The sequence below is a fragment of the Danio aesculapii genome, chromosome 4, assembly GCF_903798145.1.
Source record: "Danio aesculapii chromosome 4, fDanAes4.1, whole genome shotgun sequence".
Classification (NCBI taxonomy): domain Eukaryota; kingdom Metazoa; phylum Chordata; class Actinopteri; order Cypriniformes; family Danionidae; genus Danio; species Danio aesculapii.
The window spans coordinates 5,528,193-5,542,216 of NC_079438.1; the positions used below are offsets into that span (position 1 = coordinate 5,528,193).

The window sequence follows — 14,024 nt, forward strand, 5'->3', positions numbered from 1 at the left end:
TCTCTTCCTTTCTCTAAAAAGTTTTACATTTAGATGTCTTACCCAAACCACATATTCACAATGGTAGGCCTTAACATGGTTGGTACTCAGCAAGAAGTTTTTCTATATTTAATTGTTTCCCAATATGAATGTCACAGGGTCGAGAATACAGTGACGGGGTTGAAGACTGTAACAGGGTTGAGGGGACACTTTAATTTCAATTGTTATGTGTTTTAATTCATTTGAAATTAAATCCAAGACTTGACCAGAACACGTATTTATTTTAGTAAAACATTTATCAAAGGCATTAATCACACTGAGAGGAAATTAAACTTCATTAAACCAAACTACAGTCAGAATTCAAGAAAGTGAACTGCTGCAGGTAACTGGACCATTAGTAACCTTTAAAATGCTGATAAAAGCCTATGTTACCAAATATACTGCTGAACAGAACCTACAGTGAACAGGAGCAACAGGTAAATCATGTCTAAATCTTTATTTCCTGGAACATCAAGAAAAACTGCAGCAGAAAACCCTCTTCCTAATGAAATTGTTCATGAAAATTCTTAATAATAAAGATAATATTATATAGCCAGACGGCAGGTCTGTGCTCTGAGTATTTCAGAAACTGCTGATCTACTGGGATTTTCACGCACAACCATCTCTAGGGGAGGAAATATCCAGTGAGCGGCAGTTCCGTGGGCGCAGACGCCTTGTTGATGCGCTCAGAGGAGAATGGCCAGACTGGTTCCAGCTGATAGAAAGGCAACAGTAACTCAAATAAGCACTCGTTACAACCGAGGTCTGCAGAAGAGCATCTCTGAACACAAAACACATAAATTAGGAGAATATCTCAATCCTGTTACAAGTTTACAACCCTGAAACAATGAGATGTGTGACGGGGTTAAGTGTGATGGGGTTGAGTTTTAAAAACAAAATGGCGTCTGCTCCTCGTGTGGTTTAAAAGAGAAGGCCCACATGGCAGCAATTAAACAAGAATATGTCATATTGTTTGGAAAATTTAAAAAAAACTATCATACTTAGTTTTACGTTACAGGGATGAATTGTTAAGCTTGACCGTACCCCCTCCTAACCATAATAAATAAAAGAAATTAAATAAATTAAAATATATCTTGCCTTCTTTTGCACCATGCTGTTAAAGAGAGCTGAATGATGTCACTTCCTGTCTGTGATGTAATAATACATGTAAATTGCTATAGGTGGAAAAATGCTAGCGTAATAGGATTGAGTTTATATTGAGGGACATAACTTTGTAGCCTGTTTTTATATTAAAACAATCTTATTTTTTATTGTATTTTTATTTATCACCAGAAAAGAACTCAAATAAATAGTAATACTGAAAATGTGGACACTGTGTGCATTTTATTAATGTTTTTCTACATGCGATTTCAGAGAAGTGCCTCAGAGACATGACAAAGCTTGGTTTGTGACAGAAATGTTGAGTTATATGTTCTCATTAACCATATAAATTGATGTTTTGTTCTGTATTTTGTTTACTTATTTTTTTAGATTATACTACTTACTGTTGTATGCTAAAAATGTGCGAGAGTTTGTTGTGCGCGAGTGTTAACAAACGGGACTTTTATTTTGACTATTTGAAATGTTGAACTTAGTTCCGACTACTTTTATGTGATCCTTCTCCCTTGGGGCACTGATGTTATACCAGTGCGTTGAGATGTAAACGAACAAATAAACAACACTAAGAAGTTATATCTGGATTATTCTTTAATGGATGGATGACAACAACATATTGCACATAGACATGACGGATAGAAATGAAAACTCTACAGAAATGTTGAAAGTTCTCCCAATTCTTCTGTTTTCCCACCACACATTTATGCATGTGATAAAAATGTGCCACAATTCCACAAACATTCCACTGAACGTTAAATCACATGTAAACCTCTTATAACCTCATTCACTTACTGGTTTAAGAAATCCAAGGGGCGAGGGCTGGGACAAATTTAGTTTTTAGTTTATATTCACTAACATGGCTAGCAAGCCTCACTGATCTGGGCTACATCACTCTGTCAATGTGATTTGCACTTGGTTGAATTTATTTGAACCCATTTCAGAAACACATGGAGTCAGATGTGCTTCAGGCATTAGCGATGAGCCGATCTAGTTAAAACACAATGACTCTTTGGTAGAATACTGAGTAACTGTTAGAGCTTTCTAATGCCCAGTCTTACTTTTGTCCTCACAGATAAAACTAAACAGAATGCTACCACAGCATAACACACTTAAAGCATGACTTCTAGGACAGAGAGATTAAAAACAGCTATTAATTGAAGTAAAAGCACAAGTGGCCAGCACTTCTGTTGACATACAGTACATGAAGGGCTTTGTCCATGAGAGCAATAGCCTTGACCCCCTCAGTTCGGTATTCTGCTCAGTTGGCTTCAGCTCTTGTGACTTTTCTTGACTACTCAGCATTATTCTACACTTTTTGTACAAGCAAGCTTCCCCTGAAAGTAGATTTGATGTTTTGATTTAAGGCCTTGGTGCTTTCTATCCATCCAATATGTTGTCCAGATGCAATTGAATGTGCACGTCGACTGAACTACTTCAGCATTAACCCCATAAAAATAAGCGAAGTCAGCAATGTGTTCTTCCTTCTGAAACATTACTCCATGGTCTTTAAGTTTGATGTGTTTATAGATCATTGATTTAATGAAAATGTTATTTATGAAAGTGTATTTACCTTTTCTTTTAGATTAATACAATGAGCTTAAAACACTGACAGTTCTGAGCTTTATAATGGCAATGAACTGCAACCAACAGTTATGGTTCATGGTTTAGTGGCGGCTTTCTGAAGTGGAGCGAGGAGTTTGAAACTGTCAGAAGCCACACCTATGTCCAGAACACATCATCTGACACCCAATCTCCATTCAGTTTGGAAATACAAGAAATGTACAGTAGTCTCAGTGATCTAATTAAACTGGAATAAATTTTATTATTCATTCATTTATTTTATTTTCGGCTTAGTTCCTTTATTAATCTGGGGTCACCGCAGGGAAATGAACTGCCAACTTATCCAGCATATGTTTTACTCAGCGGATGCCCTTCCAGCTGCAACACATCTCTGGGAAACATCCATACACAGAATGGTGAGGAGTTTGGGATAAAGATAAGAAGAGATGACATTTATATAACATTAAAATATTAGTAGAGACAAATAAACGTGTGTGTGTTAGAAACAGAGGAGGAAGTGATGTAAACTAGACTAAACTCAGCATTAATGGAGTTCAGGAACATGAATAATGTGAACACTGTAGAGTTATAGAGAACATGTTAGATTTGATGGAGGAAACATGAAAGAGAGAAGTAAAGTGGCCGCAAACCAGTACTGGGAAACACCCACACACACTCACATTTACACACAGACCTTCAGGGTAAATTAAGTCAAGCTGAAGTCAAAACTATAATAAAGATACAGACAAAGAGTTTAAGGCTGGAATACTGGGATATAAATGACTCAGGAAGACATTTTCATCAAATCCAAAGGTAAATCTGTGTAGGAAGAGAAATGAGGAATAATCGTATGGAGGAAATGATCATAACCGTCTCAGAATAGCACATACAGGACTAAACAAGACACTGTTTAAATAGATAAGCACATATTTTAACCTAGAATAACAGAATGTTAAGATTATTAATATGAAAGAAAAATATTATGAGAAGCATTATTAGACATAATCTTACATTTACTCTGGAAAATATACTAGGCTCAACATATGAAGGCTTTAATAATTCACGTTTGAAAGAAACTGGGCTGTTAGAATGAATTTACAATTTGATTTTATGTTTAAACACGGTTTTCCCTTGGTTGTATGCAGGGGCGGACTGGCCATCTGGCAGACCGGGCACTTTCCCGGTGGGCAGACGTACTTTTTGGGCCGGGCTGATCATCGTCTTATGATTTGATCGGCCCATAAAAGGCTTAGCAGCCTATCGTTTTTTTCTGCCTTATTGATTGACGCTGCTGTGATCTGTGACTCTGAAAGTAGATGCTTTTTTCCCGGACAGACAGACCGGGCCGGCCCATGTGACACTCTGCAGCCCATTGGCTCTTGTCGGTATTAACATTGGGCTGGCCCAATCACAAACTCCTATTTTATACTCCGTGTGAGCGTGCGTCTGTGTGTATTTGTCAAAATAGTCGAGAGTCAGAGAGAAGAAACGCAAGGGAGGCGCAGAGAAATCGCGGGAAATACACCGGCGTTTCATTTAGCGATTCTGAAAAGTTCTCTGTTCATTCTAGTACACGGCTAAAAACGCAAATCACGTGACCACACACTCTCTGCCCAGAGCTGCAGCCACTAGTTCAGCCGGTGAGCATAAACCCCAGGTGAGAGTACAGTGCATGTCAGACAGTTCATCTGCTGGATGATCTCATCTCACTATAGTTGTTAAACGTGATATTGAATTCATCTTGTTGTCTCTATCTAACAATTCTTATGTCTTTTGAATCACTTGTTCTCAGTTAACTGTTTTGGCTGAGTGCAAAGATAAGCTAATATATTAATTTATGTAACCACATACACTGATTCTGCACATTGACTGATTGCTTACCTTTATCGTTTAAATTTAATGTACGTTATACTGTTATAATGGCCATTATTGGTTATTAAAACTGATATTCTGCAAAAGAGACAGGGTAAAGTTCATTCTTTTCAATGGAAATGAAAGGAGACAGTTATATTTAAGCCCTGTTTTGTTATAAATATGCAGTGTGAAGATGATGCTCATAAAAATATGCAGCTACACGAGGCTGTTTGGTGTCTGTTAATCATAATATCAAAATGAAACAAATTTGACTTATATTATGTTTTCATTGTTTAGATAGTGAAACAGCAAGCAGGATGAGGTGAAAGAGGTTAAAATGTAACACTGTTCCCTTTGAAGATTTACCCATGCATTAGCAGGCAGTTTTTGTTATGTTTATTATTGAATATAGGCTGAGTGAATAGTGTATTGAATAAGCTAAATTGGCTGTAGTGTATGAGTGTGTGTGAATGAGTGTGTATGGGTGATTTCCAATATTGGGTTGTGGCTGTAAAGGCATCTGCTGCATAAAACATGCTGGAATAGTTGGCAGTTCATTCCACTGTGGCAACCCCTGATAAATAAGGGACTTATGCGAAGAAAAATAAATGAATGAATAGTGTATTTTTTTAGAACTCAACAAATATCTTTATGGACAGTATACAGAAATTAAATTGAGATTAAAGTTTGTATTTATTTATTTATTTCATATATATGGCTTTTGTGTTTTATAGAATATGAGTTGATAAAAATATTGGACGTGCATAGATAGATAGCATTTTGATTGAATTTAGTGGGCCGCTCTGGCCCAAAATGCCAGGGCCGATTTTTTGCCCCAGTCCAGCCCTGGCTGGAATTGCAAAAAAATGATGACTGTTGGAAGTTTAAGAAGGAAGAGGACAAGCACGTAGTCTGCAGGACTCGAACCAGCGCGAGAAGACTCCAGTGGATTTCTAATGCACCACCTTAACCACTCAGCCGCAACTACAAGACTGCCTGTGCTCTCCATGTCCACATGCCTAGTACACGTGTTGTGCATCCAGATGAAACTTTCAGCAAGCGATAGCTCACTGGCAAAAGCTGAGGCTCCACAAGAAGAGCCTTACACGCCCAAGCAGGGACTTGAACCCTGGACCCTCAGATTAAAAGTCTGATGCTCTACCGGCTGAGCTACCATGGCAGCGCCTCGCAAGTAGGCAAGGTTTAGGGTTGTGGTCGGCGCAGACCTTTACGGTACACAAAAGTTTACCGTGAGGTGGGGTTTAGACTTGTGGTTGGTGTAGATGCTGCCAAAACTCAACAGGTTACTGTGAGGTTGGGTTTATGGTTGTTGTAGGTGTAGACGTCAGTAAAACACAGTAGTTTGGACTCCATGTCATGTGGGAGACATTAAAAAGATCAGTGACAACTGCAGAAGGTCTTTCTGTTGTTGTGGGAATAAATGGAGACTTAACCAATGAAACGATTCCTTCCATTCCTTAGAAGCGTGACTCGATCAACGCTTACCTACACAGCATGCTGGCATCAAAGGTCCCGTTGCTCATATCGAATTCCTAGTCTTCCACACTTTAGGAAACGTAAACATTCAGGACGTGCCATTAGCACAGCCTGCACTAAAAGGACGCTGGAGATTACGGATGGCATCACAGAGTGCAACGCCAATGCCACCCTAAAAAGCCTGCCATGACCCGGATTCGAACCAGGGTTGCTGTGGCCACAACGCAGAGTACTAACCACTATACGATCACGGCAAGTCATACGTCTTTGAAAATGGAAGGCCCCCAGGGCGGTGAATTGGCACGCGCTGCGGTTTTATTTTTGTTGCTTTTCCCTACCAGCACATCCCTTTTCCCAAGAAACACTGGGGTTGCAAACAATCAAGGAAAGTCGCAAACTAAATCCTGCGCGTAGCCTGGACGTAGTCAGCAGGACTCGAACCTGCGCTGGGAGACCCCAATGGATTTCTAGTCCATCGCCTTAACCACTCTGCCACGACTACGAAGCTTGAAGTTTCTATTGTGCTCTTGCCTGGCGCATTGGTCGTGCTGCCCGATGACATGTAGAGCAAGCAAGAGCTCACCAGCAATAGATGTCGCTTGTGGGGATGGTATGCAAGTTTAACCCAAAGAATGACCAGTCTGTCAGACGAAGAAGAGCTGGAGTCAGAGATTTAAATAAATAAATAAAGTTTACTGAAGATAGTTTGCAGTTACATCTGCAGAAGCCAGCTTCAACACTATGTTCGGTTAGATGACTTTCAAATTTGCCATAACATGCTTCGAAGCACGAAGATGGTGTGAGTAAGATAACTTCCCCGGAAGCACCTGGCTCTCTTAAATGAACGACAAGGATGGGATTTGATCCCATGCATCCAGAGAACAATGGATTAGCAGTACATCGCCTCAACCACTCGGCCACCTCATCATGCATTTAACCACTTTCCAGATGGGGCTGAACTATGGCACATAAATATGTATTTGCAGCTATTTTCGGTACAGACGACATTACATTTTGCAGGAACATCCTTCAAAACGCTAAGAGGGTGCGAGTAAAACACATTCCACAGAATCACCAGGATCTCTCAAATGCCAGAGCATTTGAACTACAAGAATGGGATTCGAACCCACGAAGGCAGAGCACAATGGATTAGCAGCTGATGGAGGCTGGACTGTGGCACATATGTGCTCATGTATGTTTTTGCAACTATTTTCAGTAAGATGACACTCAATTTTGCCATAACATACTTCGTAGCATGAAGAGGGTGCAAGTAAGTTACCTTCCACGTAAACACCGGGCTCTCTTAAACAAATGACCAGGATGGAATTTGACTCACACACGCAAAGCACAATCATCGCCTTATTCACTCAGCCACCTCACCGCGCGTATAAGTGCTCTCCTAATGGAGGCTGGACTATGGCATATACGTTTGTTTTTGCAGCTATTTTCGCTATATATTACATACAATTTTGCCATAAACATCCTTTAAGACGCTGAGAGGTGCAAGTAAGAAACCTTAGACATAAGCAGTTGCCTCTCTCAAAACAGTGAAACTATGAGGATGGGATTTAAACCAGAACTTACAGAGTATAACATACTAACCTAAACACTTGGCCACCTCACCACGTGTAAGCACAGCGTTGTGCTAGGAAAGGATTAACTTTTGGGACTCGAATGGATGTTCTTACAGAAAAGATGAAGATAAAGGTTGTCATAAGGAGCTTTATCAGTAGCTCTGATCAGTGCCCCAGAGTTAAGGCTGATTTATACCTCGGCGTCAAGCTCACGCGTATGCTACGGCGCAGCCTACACGTGGTTGCATAGCACCTCGCTGTGGCCGTTGGCGACATTGACGCGCACCACTCAAAAAATGTAACGCGTACGCGTAGCTCTGAGATTGGTCGACTTGGTAGCGCTGACAAGTGTGGGCGGAGGTGAGAGCCACACGAGCGTGAAGCAGCGGGTGTTTAAAAGTGTGGAGTCCCATGAAGGAGCTCCGCATGGAGACTGTTGTTTTGTGTTTACCTTTTAATTAAAGTTGTTGCACGTCCACTGGTTCCTGCCTCAAAATGAGCGAATTTGAGCCACTTACACATTAAGGAAGCGTTCAGAAAAAAACAAAACACCAGCGAAGAAACTCAACACAGAGAAACATAAACACCTACTGCCACCTAGCGTTTCGGAAGTGTATTGCAGAGCAACAGAAACAGTGCGCAGAAGTATAAGTGCACGGCTAGGCGCAAGGCTTGCGTCGTGGATCACGCTGATCACTTGACACAGAAGTATAAACCAGGCTTTATTGTTCAACATTAACTGCAACATGTTTCTTCTGGTTTTGTTGGAGAGAAACTAGACAGAATGCCTGAGTCTAAAAACGGCAGCATCGCTGACCTCGGATTTCTGTCAAAATATGGTTTCTGTGCCCTTGCGTTCTTCATTACCTTACCCCAATGCCTGTACAGCCCAATAAATACATCCCAATCTCATCCCTTTTCTCTGCCCTTCAGCGTTGTGACTCCGCCCCCTTTACCAGATTACCCACAATTCTCTTCTCCCAGATTCACATAAGTAGTGTATACTTTTCTTTTAAGTAAAAATGAAACAATGTATAAGTAATTATTTTTGGACAAATCAATAACCTGTTCTGCTGACACAGCATGCATTCATTGGTGCCAGAGGGCTGATTGCTGGCAGTTTAAAGTTTGATGCCACCTTGTCGTTGCATGTCCAGATTGGTACACAGAAGAGTTCATAGCTGTTACAGCTATTCTTTCGCAGAGGCAATATTGTAGCCTATGAGGTCTATCCGAGGCGTGATCATTGCTGGTTGAAAACTTTACCCAATACCTCGCTGAGATGACTTGAAATACAGTCAGCTCTGGCAATATTTGTCAGCCTTTTAGTAGGCTTAATGTTCTGTTGAAAAGGATAGCTGTGCTTCTGTTTCTTTAACATGTTGCAACTTTCGTTGAGCTCCTAAACATACAGCAGGCTGGATTAACCTGTACCATAACATTCTTCAGAATGCAAGCAGAGTGCGAGTAAGAAACCTTCCATGGAAGCACCAGGCTCTCTACAATGCAAAAGCAATTGAACGACGAGAATGGGATTTGAACCCACACAGGTGGAGCACAGTGGATTTGCCGTCCATCCCTGCCGGAGGCTGGATTAACTTTTACCATAACATCCTTCAAAACGCTAGGAGGGTGCGAGTAAAACACCTTCCACGGAAGCACCGGGTTCTCTCAAACACCAGAGCAAATGAGCGACGAGGATGGGTTTCAAACCCACACATGCAGTGCACAATGGATTAGAAGTGCATCGCCTTAACCACTCGGCCACCTTGTCACAAATGTTCTCGCTTTCCTGATGGAGGCTGGACTGTGGTACATATGTGTACAGGTATGTTCTTGCAACTATTTTGCAAAAATATTCGGTAAGATGACATTCAATTTTGCCATAACATGCTTCGAAGCATGAAGATGGTGCGAGTAAGATAACTTCCCCGGAAGCACCGGGCTCCCTTAAATGAACGACAAGGATGGGATTCGAACCCATGCATGCAGAGCACAATGGATTAGCAGTCCATCGCCTTAACCACTCGGCCACCTCGTCATGCATGGAGCCACTTTCCTGATGGGGGCTGGACTTTGGCATATATGTATGTATTTGCAGCTACTTTCGATACAGATGACATTAAATTTTGCAGCAACATCCTTCAAAACGCTAAGAGGGTACAAGTATCACACCTTCCACTGAATCACCGGGATCTCTCAAATGCCAGAGCATTTGAACGACGAGGATGGGATTCGAACCCACGCGTGCAGAGCACAATGGATTAGCAGTCCATCGCCTTAACCACTCGGCCACCTCGTCACATAGGTTGCCACTTTACTGATGGAGGCTGGACTGTGGCACATATGTGTACGTGTATGTTTTTGCAACTATTTTCGGTAAGATGACACTCAATTTTGGCATAACATGCTTCGAAGCACAAAGAGGGTGCAAGTAAGTTACACTGTAAAAACAATTCTGTAAAATTTCCGGAAAAATACTGGCAGCTATGGTTGCCAGAACTTTTTTGTAAAAAATACAATTATTTAATTATTAATTATTAATTATTTATATTTGCAGAAAGCAACTACGTTTTAATTGGCATTTACTGGCATTAAAATCAACATTTTAAATGTCTAAGTAATATATCTGAGCATATTGAGAACCATCGTACATCAGTTTACTACAAAAACTTTTTAAATAAAGTCATTTAATGCATTATTGTGTTCATGTGTGACTAATTAACAAACAGACTTTCACTGCATTAGTAACTACATAATTACCTTTAAACAAAAGAAGATGCAACATAACATCAGATTCTCTTAGTTCATCTTGGACTTGCACACAGATGCTAATATCCTCCACAATGGTGATACAAAAATTTTACAGTATTTTGCTGTTGTTTTTCCTGATTTTACAAAAAAATACTGGCAGCTGTGGTTGCCAGTAAACTACTGTTTTTAACATTTTACATTCGGAAATTCAATCTACAGAATTTTTCTGTTAAAAATACATTCCACAGTCTGTATTTTTCATCGAACACATTTAACCCCTTAAATCGCAAAGCAAAATCCTCACAAGTGTCCTCACTACAGAGGGTTGAACACTCAGACAGTGATGTTAATGAGATAAATAAGTGTCTAATTAAAGGAGGATTAATAATTATTGATGAACAAGTGTTAACAAGCAAAATCAGTGAAGGAAAGAACAACAAGACCAAATAACACAAATTACAGCCAAAATCAAAGATGAAATCAACTGAGAATAAAACTCTAAATAAAAATAATAATTAATAAAAATAATTACACAATAAAACTTTTATTTCTCAAGAGCTCAGTAGAGATCATTAAACAACTCCACAAACATCAGGAGCTTCACTTATTACTGACCTTTGACTGTTTCTGTCACATGAACAAAAGCTCTTAATGAAATTTCTGTCGTTCATTTGAAGTCACCATGATGGAAGACTTCAACTTCTTGATTCAAAATAGGTTTTACTTTGGTTGCAATAATTAATTGTGATAATCACGCTAATTGCATAACATGAAAAGCTTAAACATACATAAAATTAAGTGTGATGAGATTAACTATCTTATCAAAGTCACCTGTGCATTTTTTGTTGAATATCATCTGTAGTGTGAGAATTGAATGCAATACATAACTGAAACCACTGGAACTTCAGCAATCAATGACAGATTAACAGGTCTAAATACACCAGCCATTATGAGAACGTTTGAACTATGGCAGAACTTGAAAACACAGATGTCAACAATTAGTCTTTGAATATCAATAATGGTGACTAACAAAAAATAAAAAATATTTATTTACACCCCAAATATTGAAACATTACACCCCAAAAACAAAATAAATTAAAGAAAGAAATGTTAAGAGCATAACGCTGCATAATTTATTCATGCTGCAATGCATGCTGGGAGTTTTTTTTGTGCTATGCTGGCACCCAGCATGCATGGCAGCATGAATGAATTAAGCAGGTTTTTTTTCAGCAACCATGGTTGAGTTGCTAAAGCGCTCTAGGTTTTCTGAATGAAACTCTAATGATTAATTTCATTATAATGGTTTGTTGACCCTTCTGGAAGCTGTACTACTGTACTACATCACATAAATTAATTACAATTAATTCCAACATTTTGTTGTGACTTATTAAAATCAATTCTGTAATAAGTACTTAAAAGTTTTCATCTCTTGTGTTGCTGTAACTGATGAGTTTCACAAACTCAGTTATAACAGCCAGAGAAACATTTTTCAGAAGTCTAAATGTTTAAGAGCTCAACTAATGCAGCCTCTGATCTCCATGATAGTGAGGTCAAATCAAACATTTTCAATAAAAATATAAACCTCTGTTAATTATCAAATATTCTTGCAGATATGAGAGAATTGAAGTCAAACTGTAATCATTGAAGCTGCTAATGCTGTTATTTAATGGAGTTGTTTAATCCTCTGTTTTAATTCAGTTGGTTTGGTATGTGGCGGTGTCTGTAGTTTTATTACTGGTTGTGTGCTGCAGGTGTTCATCAATTCACTGAAGCTACGGTCACACCGGGCTTTGTGTGTGCGAAATTCTGTCGTGTGGCGCTGCGAAAAGGGGCGGGATTAAACAAGATGATTAGACATTAATAAAGTGAGCGATTGCTCCATGTTTTTAATTTCTGTCTAGAGAGGTCCTGTTTTGATGCTCGATTCATCTCACACAGTCAAGTGATGCGATTTCGCAGGTTAGAGTTCACCAAGCTTGAACTTTGCACCGCAGCAACCTGCGAAACTCGACGCATGACCCCGCGTTTCCGGTCTGACGCATTCACGTGCGTATGAATGGAAGTCTATGGAAGGAAAAGTCAAGTGTGACCGCAGCTTTATTTGTGGTCATTCACTCTGTCTAGTGGACTGAACTAATTGACTAATTTAGGGACTAGTGAATCAGGGTGTGTGGTGAGATTTCAGACACTCTGATTAGTTTCTCGAAAACAAAGGTTTGATCTGTTACAGTTATTTACCGTATTTTGCACTGAAATGAGCTGTTAGTCATTTAACAGGTTTTCACTGTAGATTGTACAGATTTTTACTGTTAAAATCACAGACATTTTTTACAGTGTATATATTAATAACTTCTAATAAATCTGATTTTCCTCTACTCAGGATGGACAGTGGTTGTGGACTGATGGATCTGGGTTTAGTTATACCAACTGGTGCTCAGGAGAGCCTAGTAAGGGGAACAAGAACTGCTTGGAGATCAGTTGGACATGTGAGTGAGAGTGTGTGTGTTTCAGTGGTCTAACTTCACACAGTAACTTGAAATGCTTCATCTTGTCAAAAGATTAAAGTTGATATTATACATGTACAAACATGCATGATCACCGCTGATCTAAGTTTCTTTTTCTTCCCAACATCAAAGCTGGAACAATCAAGGCTGTTCAACCTCGATGGGCTATTTGTGTGCTAAAAAACTGTGATTGAATGCAGTCATCCTGTTACAGTTTTCCTGTACTGCGCACTTGTCCAGTGTCTTTACAATGTTGTTGTATATGTATGACTTCACTTAAATCCTAATACATTCTCTTCATCACACCTCCAATCAATAAAAGCTAACTTAATTGTATATGCTGTGGTAAATGTGTGTAGTAATAAGATTTGTTGGATTCTAAGCAGTGGTGGCTGGTGAGAAATGTTCTTTGTGTGTCTGTGGTTTATATATATATATATATATATATATATATATATATATATATATATATATATATATATATATATATATATATATATATATATATATATATATATTAAAGCAATGAGTTTCTAAAAAAAAATTAATGTTTACTGTTTAACTTTTATACCTAAGGTATTTTAGAGCTCTGATCCCTACTTGAGTACATTTTAATATTAAATCACCCTTTTACATGAACAAATACGCAATTTGATTTCATAAATGATATTTAATAAACATTCATTTAAAAACGGTTAAAACTGTTCAAAATTGTTTATTACGGTGACCAAGAGAGCTTAACATGCTGCAATTTAAGAAAATGTGCAATTACAAAAACACCAGCAAATTAAGAAAAGATCTTCATCAGTTTGACAGCACATGTACTGCGAATTGTCCCAACGTAAACACATTTTTAAACATGCTGTATTTTCACACAATGCAAAAAATGTGTTGCATTTTCTCACGCTGCATTTTATCACAACACAATGCAAATATTTTAAGGAGACCCTAAAATGTGACGGACCAGGCAATTTAGGTTATGGTTATTTAGGCTAAAAAATACTAAATACACAGGAACTGGATATTAAAATAAACAAACAAAAAACTCACCTTTCAAAGATCATCTACAACTTTACTGAGGAATAGTCATGGCACAGTGGCGTCGGTCACATTTTTGGGTCCCCTTGAAATGTTTCCGTTGTGTTCT

General features: G+C 38.9%; 4 non-coding genes and 1 pseudogene across 4 annotated transcripts; 1 reads left to right on the forward strand and 4 right to left on the reverse strand.

The window, feature by feature from the left end:
* Positions 1-14,024, reverse strand: part of LOC130221893 (zinc finger protein 721-like) — a 461,849-nt pseudogene that overhangs the window by 231,724 nt on the left and 216,101 nt on the right.
* Positions 8,812-8,952, forward strand: LOC130224217 (U4 spliceosomal RNA). Its single transcript, XR_008837285.1, has one exon. It is a non-coding gene; the product is annotated as a U4 spliceosomal RNA (small nuclear RNA).
* trnar-ucu (transfer RNA arginine (anticodon UCU)) lies at positions 9,312-9,393 on the reverse strand. Its single transcript has one exon. It is a non-coding gene; the product is annotated as a tRNA-Arg (tRNA).
* Positions 9,579-9,660, reverse strand: trnas-gcu (transfer RNA serine (anticodon GCU)). Its single transcript has one exon. It is a non-coding gene; the product is annotated as a tRNA-Ser (tRNA).
* Positions 9,840-9,921, reverse strand: trnas-gcu (transfer RNA serine (anticodon GCU)). Its single transcript has one exon. It is a non-coding gene; the product is annotated as a tRNA-Ser (tRNA).